The following is a 13,419-nucleotide window of genomic DNA, read 5'->3' on the forward strand; positions in this document are numbered from 1 at the left end:
TCTCCGTGTGGACCCATCTTATGGTAGATTTCCACTGAGTTGTTGGGTCGGAAAGGAGATAGTGGGTCTTGCGGACAGACCCAGGTTCTCCGTGAAAACCCATCTTATGTGAGACCCGCACTGGGAATCTGGGTCGACAAGGAGATAGTGGGTCTTGCGGACAGACCCAGGTTCTCCGTGAAAACCCATCTTATGGGAGAGCCGCACTGAGAATCTGGGTCGACAAGGAGATAGTGGGTCTTGCGGACAGACCCAGGTTCTCCGTGTGGACCCATCTTATGGTAGATTTCCACTGAGTTGTTGGGTCGGAAAGGAGATAGTGGGTCTTGCGGACAGACCCAGGTTCTCCGTGAAAACCCATGTTATGGGAGACCCGCACTGGGAATCTGGGTCGACAAGGAGATAGTGGGTCTTGCGGACAGACCCAGGTTCTCCGTGAAAACCCATCTTATGGTAGATTTCCACTGAGTTGTTGGGTCGGAAAGGAGATAGTGGGTCTTGCGGACAGACCCAGGTTCTCCGTGAAAACCCATGTTATGGGAGACCCGCACTGAGAATCTGGGTCGACAAGGAGATAGTGGGTCTTGCGGACAGACCCAGGTTCTCCGTGAAAACCCATGTTATGGGAGACCCGCACTGAGAATCTGGGTCGGAAAGGAGATAATGGGTCTTGTGGGAAGACCCAGGTTCTCTGTGCCGACCCATCTTACGAGAGACCCGCACAGAGAACCTGGGTCATGCATGAAAAACCCGGGTTCTCCGTTATGACCCTTCTCATGGGAGATCCGCAGCGGGTCGTTGGGGTCACCCAAACTGTCCGGGCCCACCCTACTTCTCCGTGCGGACCCATATCATGTAAGTGTACTGTTGGGGCTTTTTAAATAATCATAAGTGTGTGGTCTAGAGCTACTCTGAAATCTGTAAAGTGTCTCTAGATAACTCGTGTTATGATTTGATACTATGAATAAAATTGAATTGAATGCTGGGGTTCCAGTGGACTGCACGGGGCTGAGTCTTGAGGTCAGCTCTCAGGAGGTTACTGAACTCTCACCTGAGCTTCAAAGGACTCTCAAGACCCAACTTTGTGTGCATTTCAATGGGGGTGGGAGACCCAACTTCTAGGTGCGAAACTCTTTCGTGATAGAACCCATATTTTAGCTTAAAGGGACACGCCACCACCGTTTGTTGGAAAAGGGCTTAACGCGGTCTCCCCTAGGTGGGACAACGCATTTTATTTGTGCATGTAAAAAAAAATTACTTGCACAGAGACAAAGAAAATGCGTTGGGCCCACCTACCAGGGTAGACCAGGATAAGCCCTATTCCAACAAAAACAGTGGCTTATTCCTTTAAACCTTATTCAATTTCATACATCGTGAGCTTAGAATTTTAAGGTTCTATCTTCGTTCAGGGTAGTTCTGAGATATTGAGCATCAAAGTTTTTAACATCCCAGCCGTAAAACTGTATGTAGTATAATATACTACTAGTAACTAACGAACAAAATATTCTTTTTACAAAAATAACACCAAACAGACATTAATAAACACCTAATGGATCAGATTATGTCAAAAACTCAATTTTGACCAAAAGTGGAGATAGAACCTTACAATTCTAAGCTCACGACATGTTAAAAAAACACGAGACACAATTTAAAAGAAGTTTATTCATTGACTCTCGCTCAATTGACAAAAAACACCACTGTTCTTTTCATATTTATTCATTGCACGTGCACTTTAATTCAGACAGAGACGGCCCCCTCCTCAGCCTCCTCTCGGCCGCCTGGCGGTTCAAACGACTCCGCGCTGCTGCCGACCGTGGGATCCTCTGAGCTGCCAGGCGGCCGAGAGGAGGCCCAGGAGAGGTAAACGCTGAAAGAAAGAGCAGATGCCGAGGGTCTGTCGGAGGACGCGGTGGATCCGTCGGTGGAAGTGGAGGCCAAGGGTCCGTCGGTGGAAAACCATCCCTGCACCTGGAAAAATGGAAACAAATACAAATAAGAGCTCAAATATACATGCTGCCGTTCACGTAGCCGATCCTGCTTGAATGTGGAGATGTGTTAAAGCCAGGTTTTATGTGCGAGTCCCTGTAATGTTAGATCGGCAGGCCTGCCCAGAGCTTAAAGTGTATAAAATAGTCTTAAGTAAAATGCACAGCATGTTCAAAATGACGCAGTGAGCAGTGATCTTAATCCAGAGCTCAAATTACTTCAGTAGACTACACACACACCCACCCACACTCTATTATGGACCAACACATACCTAAACCCGGTTCCTGAGTGTGGGTCCCTTTAATGTTAGGTCTGCAGTCCTGCCCAGAGCTCAAGTATACAATATAGTCTAAAGTAAAATACACACTACATTCAAACTAATGCAGCGAGCAAGGGTCTTAATCCAGAGCTCAAATTACTTGCGTAGAATATACAAACACACTTTTATGGACCGACACATACCTTAACCCGGTCTCTGGGTGTGGGTCCCTTCAATGCTAGGTCCTGCCAAGAGCTCAAGCAGTAAATATAACACACTATATTCAAAAATGTAACGCAGTGAGCAGTGATCTCAAAAGCGTCAGCGAGCAACTCACAGTTCTCGAAGCCGAGGGACGGCTGGGTCACGCTGCTGAAAGAAAGCGCAGCCAAGGGTCCCTCGGTGGAAAACCATCCCTGTACCTGGAAAAATGGAAACAAATACAAATAAGAGCTCAAACATATGGATATATGTTGCCGTTCATGTAGCCGATCCTGCTTGAATGTGCAGATGTGTAAACCCAGGTTCTATGTGCGAGTCCCTGTAATGTTAGATTGCAGGCCTGCCCACAGCTTAAAGTATATAAAATAGTCTTAAGTAAGATGCACAGCATATTCAAAATAATGCAGTGAGCAGTGATCTTAATCCAGAGCTCAAATTACTTCAGTAGACTACACACACACACACCCACCCACACACTATAATGGACCAACACATACCTAAACCCGGTTCCTGAGTGTGGGTCCCTTTAATGTTAGATCGCAGGCCTGCCCAGAGCTTAAAGTATACAATATAGTATAAAGTAAAATACACACTACATTCAAACTAATGCAGTGAGCAGTTATCTTAATCCAGAGCTCAAATTACTTCAGTAGAATATATACATACACACACCCACACTCTATTATGGACCAACACATGCCTAAACCCAGTTCCTGAGTGTGGGTCCCTTTAATGTTAGGTATGCAGTGATTCTTACCAAGTGCAGCAGAAATCTTTCCCGGCGCGTTTTCAACAAACCACGCACGATGAGTCGCTTTCACCAGATCAACTGAAAATTGAAACAATTTATCATACACGTGTTCTGCATATCACGATCTGTCAACAAATACAGGTGTTGCGATGTGATCTTACCCGACTTTCTGTGGCGCAGAGCCGGCTGCCACCCTAGCACCGATCTCGACACGTCCCTCCTCGTCCGAGCCCGCTGTTAAACATCTGAACCTTCTCTTTCTCAAGGACTATGTTCGGATCAGGAACTAAGTACAACATTTTAAGGATTATCAATGTCTAAAAGACTAGAGGACGACCATAAGAAGCTACCTGACGGATGCCGTCGCGTTTGTGAAGCACGTTACTAGCGGAACTCCGGGGCGAGGAATTGGCAAACGGCTCAACTGCGGATGGGCACATGACTTCACTGGCAGGTGGGACTGAGGAAGGGCCCTGGATCTCGGCACCGGAAGGCCTTCTGCACCTGGAAACATAAAAAACAAATACGAGCTCAAATGTATTGCAGTTCATGTAGCCGATCCTGCTTGAATGTTCAGAGGTGTTAAACCCGGGTTCTAGGTGCGAGTCCCTGTAATGTAAGGTCTGCATGCTTGCCCATAGCTACAAGCATATAAAATAGTAAAAAGTAAAATGCACAGCATATTCAAAATAACGCAGCGAGCAGTGGTCTTAATCCAGAGCTCAAATTACTTACGTAGAATATACAAAACACCCTTTTATGGACTGACACATAACTAAACCCGGTTTCTGGGTGTGGGTCCCTTCAATGTTAGGTACTGCCCAGAGCTCAAGTAGTAAAAATACACACTATTTTCAAACTAATATTCAGTGAGCAGAAAATAATGCAGTGAGCAGGGATCTTAATCCAGAGCTCAAATGACTTGGGAGAAATACATACACACACACACACACTTTTATGGACACACAAATATCTAAACCCGGGTTCTGGGTGCGAGTCCCTGTAATGTTAGTTCAGCAATCCTTCCCAAATCTCAATCTAGAGCTGCATTTACCAATCTGGAATGGACTCACCAAGACACACAAACCACACAGGGACTAATTTCCAATTTTACTTGTGAAACTCTTTAATGTAAGAAACTGTCATTTGAGCTCCAATCAGCTTCTAACTGAACCAGAGGACTCAGACATAGTGATAGCATGGATTTCAAACACCATATTGAAGCTATAAATCCATCTAGGACTCATTAATCGGCCAGTTATTTAATAATAATAATAAAAAAATAAAATAAATCAAAGGCCAAGTTATAAAGATAAATAAATACATTAGATAAGACACTTACCGTCTGTGTGCCAGCTTAGACAGCAGTTCCAGTTCAGTTCTGTTGACCACGCGTTCACCTAGTTTAATGTGCTGCGTTAAGTCGGCGTAGTCCAGCCCACATATTGGACATTTGTGCCCTTGCTTGGCCGCTTTGGGCTTGTGGGTTGACGCCCCATCCTCTTGTATTAACTCGCTCTCTGTACATGGAACCAAAAAGCCCAATTGAACACTTTCTTTATTATGAACCAGTTAAAACCCATTTAAAAAATGTTACAGACAAGTCAGGACAAGGACAAAAAGGGAGTAACGATCGCGAGCCGGCGCAGCTACATCTACTACTACAGCTACCTACTGAAGAACCAGCTAGAGTACAAGCCGGTGGCTCTCCACTTCCACAAAATGGTGTTTGAGACTCTCCCTATTTTCAGCGGGGACACCTGCAGGGACAGTACTTAAAAAAAAAAAAAGGGGGCGAGCCGACCCCTCAGGGCTTCAAGAAAGGGAATTGGCATTGTGATCCCCAGTTTGTGGTGTATCACAACTCAAATTACTGATGTAGAATGCACACGCACATTTATAGACCAACACATACCTAAAACCAGTATCTAAGTGTTATTCCCTTTAATGTTAGGTCAGCAGGCCTGTCCAGAGTATCATGTAAAATACACATTATATTCAAACTACTGCAGTGAGCAGTGATCTTAATCAAGAGCTCAAATTACTTCAGTAGAATATACACACACACACACACACTTTTATGGATAGCAAAACCCGGGTTCTGGGTTTGAGTCCCTGTAATGTTAGGGCAGCAGGCCTGCCCAGAGCTAAATATTGTCACCTTGTAGTCTAACTGAGTGCAGTGATTCTTACTGAGTGCTGCAGAAGTCTTTTCCGCTGCGATTTCAACACAACACGCATGATTCAACTGAAAATTGAAACAATTTATCATACACGTGTTCTGCGTTTTATGATCCGTCAACAAATACAGGTGTGGCGATGTGATCTTACCGGACTTTCTGTGGCGCAGAGCCAGCTGTCGCCCTAGCACCGATCTCGACACGTCCCTCCTCATCCTCGCCCAGAGTTCCACTACCCGCCGATGGCACCTCATCTCGATGTGAATCGATGAAGCAGCTATGCAAGAAGTGATCGGGAGGACGTTCCAGGACCTTTCCTCAGTCCTACGTGCCAGTGAGGTCGTTGCCCGGTCCCCCGCAGAGCCGTCCGCCCCTCGTTCCGCCCGTGTCGAACAAACCCGCCAGTGATGTCGTGGCCCGGTCCGCCGCCGAGCCGTCTTCCACTCCTTCCGCCAGTGCGACGCCCTTGAACGAACCTGCCAGCCATTTGCCAAGAAAGCAGTTGTTTAGGAGGAACGAGCCGGTTGCGAGGACTCCGACCCCCCCTGCAGCAAGAACTGTGGGATCCTTGCTGCCGAGCTGAAGGTGGTAAAGAGCTGCTGGAAGCCGAAGAAGAACGGAATGACGAATGGAACGACGACCTGAAACAGCTGCACTTCTCAACCAGTCGAGAAAAGGTTGAGAAAATAAGGGAGAATGCCCGCCAGCCAGCTAACCACGTCCTTTACTTCCTTGACGTTCACGTCCGAGCCCGCTGTTCCGCATCTGAACCTTCTCTTTCTCAAGGACTACGTTCGGATCAGGAAGTAAGTACAAAATTGTAAGGATTATCAATGTCTAAAAGACTAGAGGACGACCATAAAAAGCTACCCGACGGATGCCGTCGCGTTTGTGAAGTACGTTACTAGCGGAACTCCGGGGCGAGGAATTGGGGAAACGGCTCAACTGCGGATGGGCACATGACTTGACTGGCAGGTGGGACTGAGGAAGGGCCCTGGATCTCAGCACCTGAAGGCCTTCTGCACCTGGAAGCATAAAAAAAACAAATACGAGCTCAAATATATTGCCGTTCATGTAGCCGATCCTGCTTGAATGTGCAGATGTGTTAAACCCAGGTTCTATGTGCGGGTCCCTGTAATGTTAGATCGCAGGCCTGCCCAGAGCTTAAAGTATATAAAATCGTCTTAAGATGCACAGCATATTCAAAATAATGCAGTGAGCAGTGGTCTTAACACATAGCTCAAATTACTTACTATATACAAACACACTTTTATAGTCCAACACGTACCTAAACCCGGTTTCTGGGTGTGGGTCCCTTCAATGTTAGGTCCTGCCCAGAGCTCAAGTAGTAAAAATACACACTATATTCAAACTAATATACAGTGAGCGGTGATCTTGAAAGCATCAAAGAGTAACTCACAGTTCTTGCAGCAGAGGGACGGCGGGTTTGTTCGATGAGTCAGACGGAAGAGAGAATCCTCCAAACACCCTCTCGCTAGAAAGCGGCCTAGGTCTGAAGCGGAACACAAGAGACACTCCTCCAAGCCTCCTCTCGCTAGAAAGCGCTCCTCTAGGTCTGAAGCGGAACACAAGAGAGAATCCTCCAAACCTCCTCTGCCTAAGGAGCGGCCCTGTAAGTCTGAAGCCCAACAGAAGAGAGACAAGTCTGAAGCCGAACAGAAGAGGGACAAGTCTGAAGCGAGAGTCCTCAAAGCCTCCTCTGCCTAAAGAGCGGCCCTGTGAGTCTGAAGCCGAACAGAAGAGAGACAAGTCTGAAGCCGAACAGAAGAGAGACGACTCCTCTGCCGTTTCAAAACTTCTAGGTCACACTGGTCGAAAGGGGACGAGGTGTGTCTGTCAATGCAAGTGGAGGCGGAGGGTCTGTCGCAGAACGCAGGTCTGTTGGAGGATGCGGTGGAGGCGAAGGGTCTTTCGCAGGACGGTTCCAATTCACTCGAACTGCCACGCGGGCAAGTGGAGGCGAAGGGTCCGTCGGAGGGTCTGTCGGTGAAGGCTCTGTCGGAGGACGTAAAGGGTCTGTCAGCGGCGGATGGGGCCGCAACCTCACTGGCAGGTGGGACTGTGCTCTTACAGATTCTCTTTAGAAAACCCCTGCAGATAAAAAAGGCAGAGGATGTTTTTCGGGCTCCTGAGTGGTTACATCGTGGCGGTGACGGGGTGCTCAACATGACGCGGAAAGAGGTCGAAGCAAAAACTGCTGCCACGAAAGGAGTACGCCCGGTTCCTCAGATACAACAGTCTCCGGTCTTGCATTGAGGGAGGACTAGAGGCAGAAACCTTCTTTCACACTTCCAGTGGCTCCGAGTGCCTCGAGCTCCCCGAATACTTCAAAGAGGGGTTGGAGTCGGAACAGGGAAAGGCTCCGAGCTTCAACCTATCTGCCGCTGAGCAGTCTGATACTCCTTCCGCCGGTGTGACAACCTTGAACAAACCTGGGTGTGAGAGATAAAGGCCTCCTGCACCTGGAAAAATGAAAACAAATAAGTGCTCAAATACGTTGCCATTAATGTAGCTCATCCTGCTTGAATGTTCACATTTGTTAAACCCAGGTTCTAGGTGTGAGTCCCTGTAATGTTAGTTCAGCAATCCTTCCCAAATCTCAATCTAGAGCTGCATTTACGAATCTGGAATGGCCTCACCGAGACACAAAACCACACAGGGACTAATTTCCAATTTTACTTTGTGAAACTCTTTAATGTAAGAAACTGTCATTTGAGCTCCAATCAGCTTCAAACTCAACCAGAGGACTCAGACATAGTGATAGCATGGATTTCAAACACCATATTGAAGCTATAAATCCATCTAGGACTCATTAATCGGACAGTTATTTAATAATAATCCAAAAATAAATAAAATAAAAGGCGCGAAGTATAAAGATAAATAAATACATTAGATAAGATACTTACCGCCTGTGTGCCAACTTAGACAGCAGTTCCAGTTCAGTTCTGTTGACCACGCTGCTCACCTAGTTTAATGTGCTGCGTTAAGTCGGCATAGTCCAGCCCACATATTGGACATTTGTGCCCTTGCTTGGCCGCTGGGCCTTGTGTGTTGACGCTCCATCCTCTTGTAATAACTCGCCTCTGTACATGGAACCAAAAAGCCCAATTGAACACTTTCTTTATTATGAACCAGTTAAAACCCATTTAAAAATGTTACAGACAAGTCAGGACAAGGACAAAAAGGAGTAACGATCGCGAGCGGGGCGCAGCTACATCTACTACTACAGCTACCTACTGAAGAACCAGCTAGAGTACAAGCCGGTGGCTCTCCACTTCCACAAAATGGTGTTTGAGACTCTCCCTATTTTCAGCGGGGACACCTGCAGGGACAGTACTTAAAAAAAAAAAAAAGGGGGCTGAACCCCTCAGGGCTTCAAGAAAGGGAATTGGCATTGTGATCCCCAGTTTGTGGTGTATCACAACTCAAATTACTGATGTAGAATGCACACGCACACTTATAGACCAACACATACCTAAAACCAGTATCTAAGTGTTATTCCCTTTAATGTTAGGTCAGCAGGCCTGTCCAGAGTCTTATGTAAAATACACATTATATTCAAACTACTGCAGTGAGCAGTGATCTTAATCAAGAGCTCAAATTACTTCAGTAGAATACACACACACACACACACTTTTATGGATAGCAAAACCCGGGTCTGGGTGTGAGTCCCTTCAATGTTAGATCCGCATGCCCAGAGCTCAAGTACATCATATAGTCTTAAGTGAAAGACACATTATATTCCAACTAATGAAGTGAGCGGTGGTGTTAATCCAGAGCTTGAGTTACATCTGTAGAATACACACACCCCCCATTATAGACCAACACATAGCTAAACCCAGTTTCTCGTTAGGGGTCCCTTTAACGTTAGGGGCCCTCCTGCCTGCCCAGAGCTCAAGTATATAATGTAGTCTTCAGTGATTTTTACCTCAAAATCTGCCTCAGACTTCTGCCGCATCCCACGCTTCTCTGTCCTCTCAATTATGACTGCTCTTCCCCTTCCCTTTGACGTGACTGCTCGACCGGCTGCACGCACTCTCCGACTCAATGAAGTGTTTAGACAACATAAAACCCGTACAAAAATAACGCGCCACACCATTAACAACAATTCATTTGCATCCATGTGTTAAAGGGCTGGCTAAAACTCCCGAAAAATGACTCACTGTGTTAAATGGCTTGCTGAATTTCCCAGGAAAACGACGCGTGGAAATCCTACACATAAACTCCGCGGAGGTGCTTTATTTCTGCAATCACATCGGGTAAAAGCAACTGACACAACACAAATTCGGTCCCTGTAAGTTAATAAAAAGGATTTTCACCGCAAAAAATCTGCCTCGGATTTCTGCTTCTCCCAGCTCTCTGCCCTCTCAATACGGGCTGCTTTCCCCTGCCCGACCGCTGCACGCACTTCATCCCGACTTAATTTACAGTGTTTTAACCACATAAAACCCGCATACAAAATAACGCTTTACACCATTAACAACAATTCCTTTGCATCCATGTGTTAAAAGGCTGGCTAAAACTCCCGGAAAATGGCGTAGTATTGTGTTAAAGGGCTGGCTAACACTCCCGGAAAATGACGCACTGTGTTAAATGGCTTGCTGAATTTCCCGAAAATGACGTGAAATCCTACACATAAACCTGCAGAGGTGCTTTATTTCTGCAATCACATCGATAAAAAGCAACTAACACAACACAAAGTCAGTCCCTGTAAGTTAATAAAATGGAATTTCTTACCGCGAAAAATCTGCCTCGACTTCTGCTGCTCCCAGCTCTCTGCCCCTCTGAATTACTAACTGCCCTTCCCCACCCTCCCTTTGATGTGCCTGCACACACTTTATCCTGACTTAATTAATAGTGTTTTAACCACATAAAACCCAAACAAAATAAAGTTTACACCATTAACAACAATTCCTTTGCATCCATGTGTTAAATGGCTGGCTAAAACTCCCGGAAAATGGCTGGCTAAAACTCCCGGAAAATGACGCACTGTGTTAAATGGCTTGCTGAATTTCCCGGAAAAATGACGTGAAATCCTACACATAAAACCTGCAGAGCTGCTTTATTTCTGAAATCACATCGATGAAAGCAACTAACACAACACAAAGTCAGTCCCTGTAAGTTAATAAACGGGATTTTGTTGGTTTCTTACCTCAAAACTTGTTGCTCGGGCTTGTGCTGCTCCCATCTGCTGTCTCTGTCCTCTCAATTAGCGACTGCTGTCCCTCCCCCACGCTGCACCCTTTGATCTCACCTGCACGCATGATAATGAGCACTTCCCACAGCTCAACAAGCTGCAGGGCGGAGCAAAAGATTTTGAGGGCTGGGGCCTGGGGCCCATGAAAAAAAAAAAAACGCCAAATAGTTAATAAATGATTATTTCTTTGATATTGTACCAATAAATGATGTGTATTGAGACAACTCTGACTACTTTAGCAGTTTATTAAAATGACCCCACCTCCGGGAGCAACTTCGTATGTATTTCGATAGGAGAGCACCCGGGTTTGTTGGTGCGGGTCCTTCCGTGGTGAGAGCCGGTCACGCTGAATCGGCCCCAAACTGGGACGGAAGACCCACGGGGCGGCGCGACCCTCAATCCAGCCCGGACCTACCGGGTCGTTCTTTACCGGGTCAGTCTCCGGAAATCCATAAGGGATCCGGGTCTCCGCTACCGATCGTGGACCGGCACTTCGAGTCAGTGGACCCGCAGTTAATGTTTTATCGGTGGAGGTGTTCCTAGGCCATGGGCCCTTTGTATGTATTTGGATTGGGGAAGACCCGCTTAGGTGCCGGAAAACTGCGGAGAACGGGTCGCTTGAGCCCAAGCGTCTAAACTCAACTAAGACTCCATCGGGGTTCCGGTCCGGGCGTCTCCGCTGGCGATTAAGTGCGCGGCTCTATACCGCTCAGCGTCGGCAAAAGTACCGCAAAGGGTCACAAAGTGCTCGCGCCAAGCTGCTATCTCTGAATGAATTATTGTAAAGCCCCACTCGTAGTATTTCTATCGAGAGGACCCGGTTCATAGGAAGTGTCCTCTTCGGGTGGAGGGTCAATGCTTGGTATGAAGTTTAACATTGAGGACCCACACCGATAGGTTGCGTATGAGGAAGGCCCGAAGCCGAGGGAACGCAACATCTGAGGTCGGTGGAGCAACATCTGGAGGCCCGACCTGTATGTGTTTCTATGGAGAGGAAAACGGAACGCCGAAGTTTCGGGCGGCGCCTCAGAAGCCGGTTCTTCTCCGGGCCTCCTTAGGGTCCGCCAAACGCATCAATCTCAATCATTCCGGGCCTCGAAATCACGCCTCGCTCGCGAACCGCCAATCCTCTTCGAAGTCCTTCACCGCCCGTTTAAAGTCGCTGGACACGGTCAGAAAAAGGCCTCTTCTAGTTTACCAAGGGCGCTCGCTTCCGGCTTCAGCGGTGCCTGAGCCCGGCCCTGGCCGGTGGCTCACCGTCCCATGAACGGGCGCCCTTCCGGGTCAGCGAACCGGGTCAGAATCGTCTCCGCGGTCATAAAGGTCACCGGTCGCTTGTTCATTCCATCTGGCCTGGCCGGCCCCTATTCCGGCCTGGCCTATTTCCTTCCTTACCCCTTCTTCCTTTCTTCCTTATTTCCTATTTATTTCTTCAACCTATTTTTCTTATTTCTTCTTCTTTCTTTCTTCTTTTTTTCTTCTTCCTATTTATTCCTATTTCTTCTTCTTCCCTATTCTTCTTTCTTCCTATTTATTTCTTCTTTTTCTTCTTTTCTTCTTTTTCTTCCTATTTATTTATTTCTTCTTCCTATTTCTTTTTTTCTTTCTTCCTATTTTTTTCCTTCCTTTTATTTATTCTATTTCTTCCTATTTATTCCTTCATTATTTCTTTATTTTCTATTTCTTCTACTTTATTTCTTCTTTCTTATTTATTTCTTCTATTTCTTCTTTATTTCTTCTTCTTCTTTATTTATTTCTTTCCTTTTATTTCTTCCTATTCCTTTCTTCCTTTTTTCTTTCTTCTTTCTTTTTTATTTATTTATTTCTTCTATTTCTTTATTTATTTATTTCCTTTTCTTTTTTTCCTTTTTTTTTTTTTTTCTTCTTTTCTTTTATTTTTTTTCTTTTTTTTTTATTTTTTTCTTTTATTTATTTTTTTTTATTTTTTTATTTTTTTTATTTATTTATTTATTTTATTTTCTTTTCTTCTATTTTTTATTTATTTATTTTATTTTATTTCCTTTCTATTTATTTATTTTTTTTTTTTTCTTCTTTATTTCTTCTTTTTTTTTTCTTTATTCTTTATTTTATTTCTATTTTATTTTTTTTTTTATTTTTCTTTATTTTTATTTTTTTATTTATTTATTATTTCTATTTTTATTTTTCTTTATTTTATTTTTTTTTTTTTTATTTTTTTTTTTTTTCTATTTCTTCTTTTTCTTCACCTATTTATTTTCCTTATTATTTTTTTTTGTGGTGGATCCATTTATAATTTATTTGAGATTGTTTCTTAAATTTTTGATTTTTTTGACTTTTAACACCTTTCCCGACGTCCTAAAATTATTTCAAGCACAGCTCCGAGCTTTGTGTATTTTTCTAAATATTTTAGAAAAAAAATTCCAGATATGACCTTCCTGGAAAAAGTCGATTTTTTGCAGTACCTCGGAGAAAAGGGGCGCGCTGTGTTTTGTCGTCTGCCGACTTCTTCGGACAACATCTCCGTGCGGAGTCCCTGACATAGGAGTGTTCCTTTTTGATCCAACTTCGCCATATAAAGCCAACATGTCGGTGCGAGTCCTTATCACACAAGTAGAACATGGTGATGTTGGGTCAATACAGACATCTCGGGTCATGACCACAAAAAAACGTGTCAGGCCACGTCTACGATGGTGGGGTTTGATTTCGGATACCGAGAAATGATTCTTCAACTTATGCAGAAAAACCATGTTGGGCCTTAAACCCAACTTATTTTAGCAAAGTTGGGCCCCATTGGGCTCCATTGAGATAAGCTGGGTCCCATGGG

General features: G+C 45.0%; 1 long non-coding RNA gene across 1 annotated transcript; it reads right to left on the bottom strand.

The window, feature by feature from the left end:
* Positions 1–1,711: 1,711 nt before the first annotated feature.
* Positions 1,712–10,621, bottom strand: LOC120555221. The gene is made up of 8 exons (XR_005638654.1): positions 10,572–10,621; positions 6,819–7,881; positions 5,550–6,423; positions 4,561–4,738; positions 3,380–3,722; positions 3,225–3,296; positions 2,583–2,667; positions 1,712–1,968 (listed from the first exon to the last, which is right to left on the bottom strand). It is a non-coding gene; the product is annotated as an uncharacterized LOC120555221 (long non-coding RNA).
* Positions 10,622–13,419: the final 2,798 nt, after the last annotated feature.

Source organism: Perca fluviatilis, unplaced genomic scaffold (genome assembly GCF_010015445.1).
Source record: "Perca fluviatilis unplaced genomic scaffold, GENO_Pfluv_1.0 PFLUV_unplaced_scaf_3, whole genome shotgun sequence".
NCBI classification, from domain to species: Eukaryota; Metazoa; Chordata; class Actinopteri; order Perciformes; family Percidae; genus Perca; species Perca fluviatilis.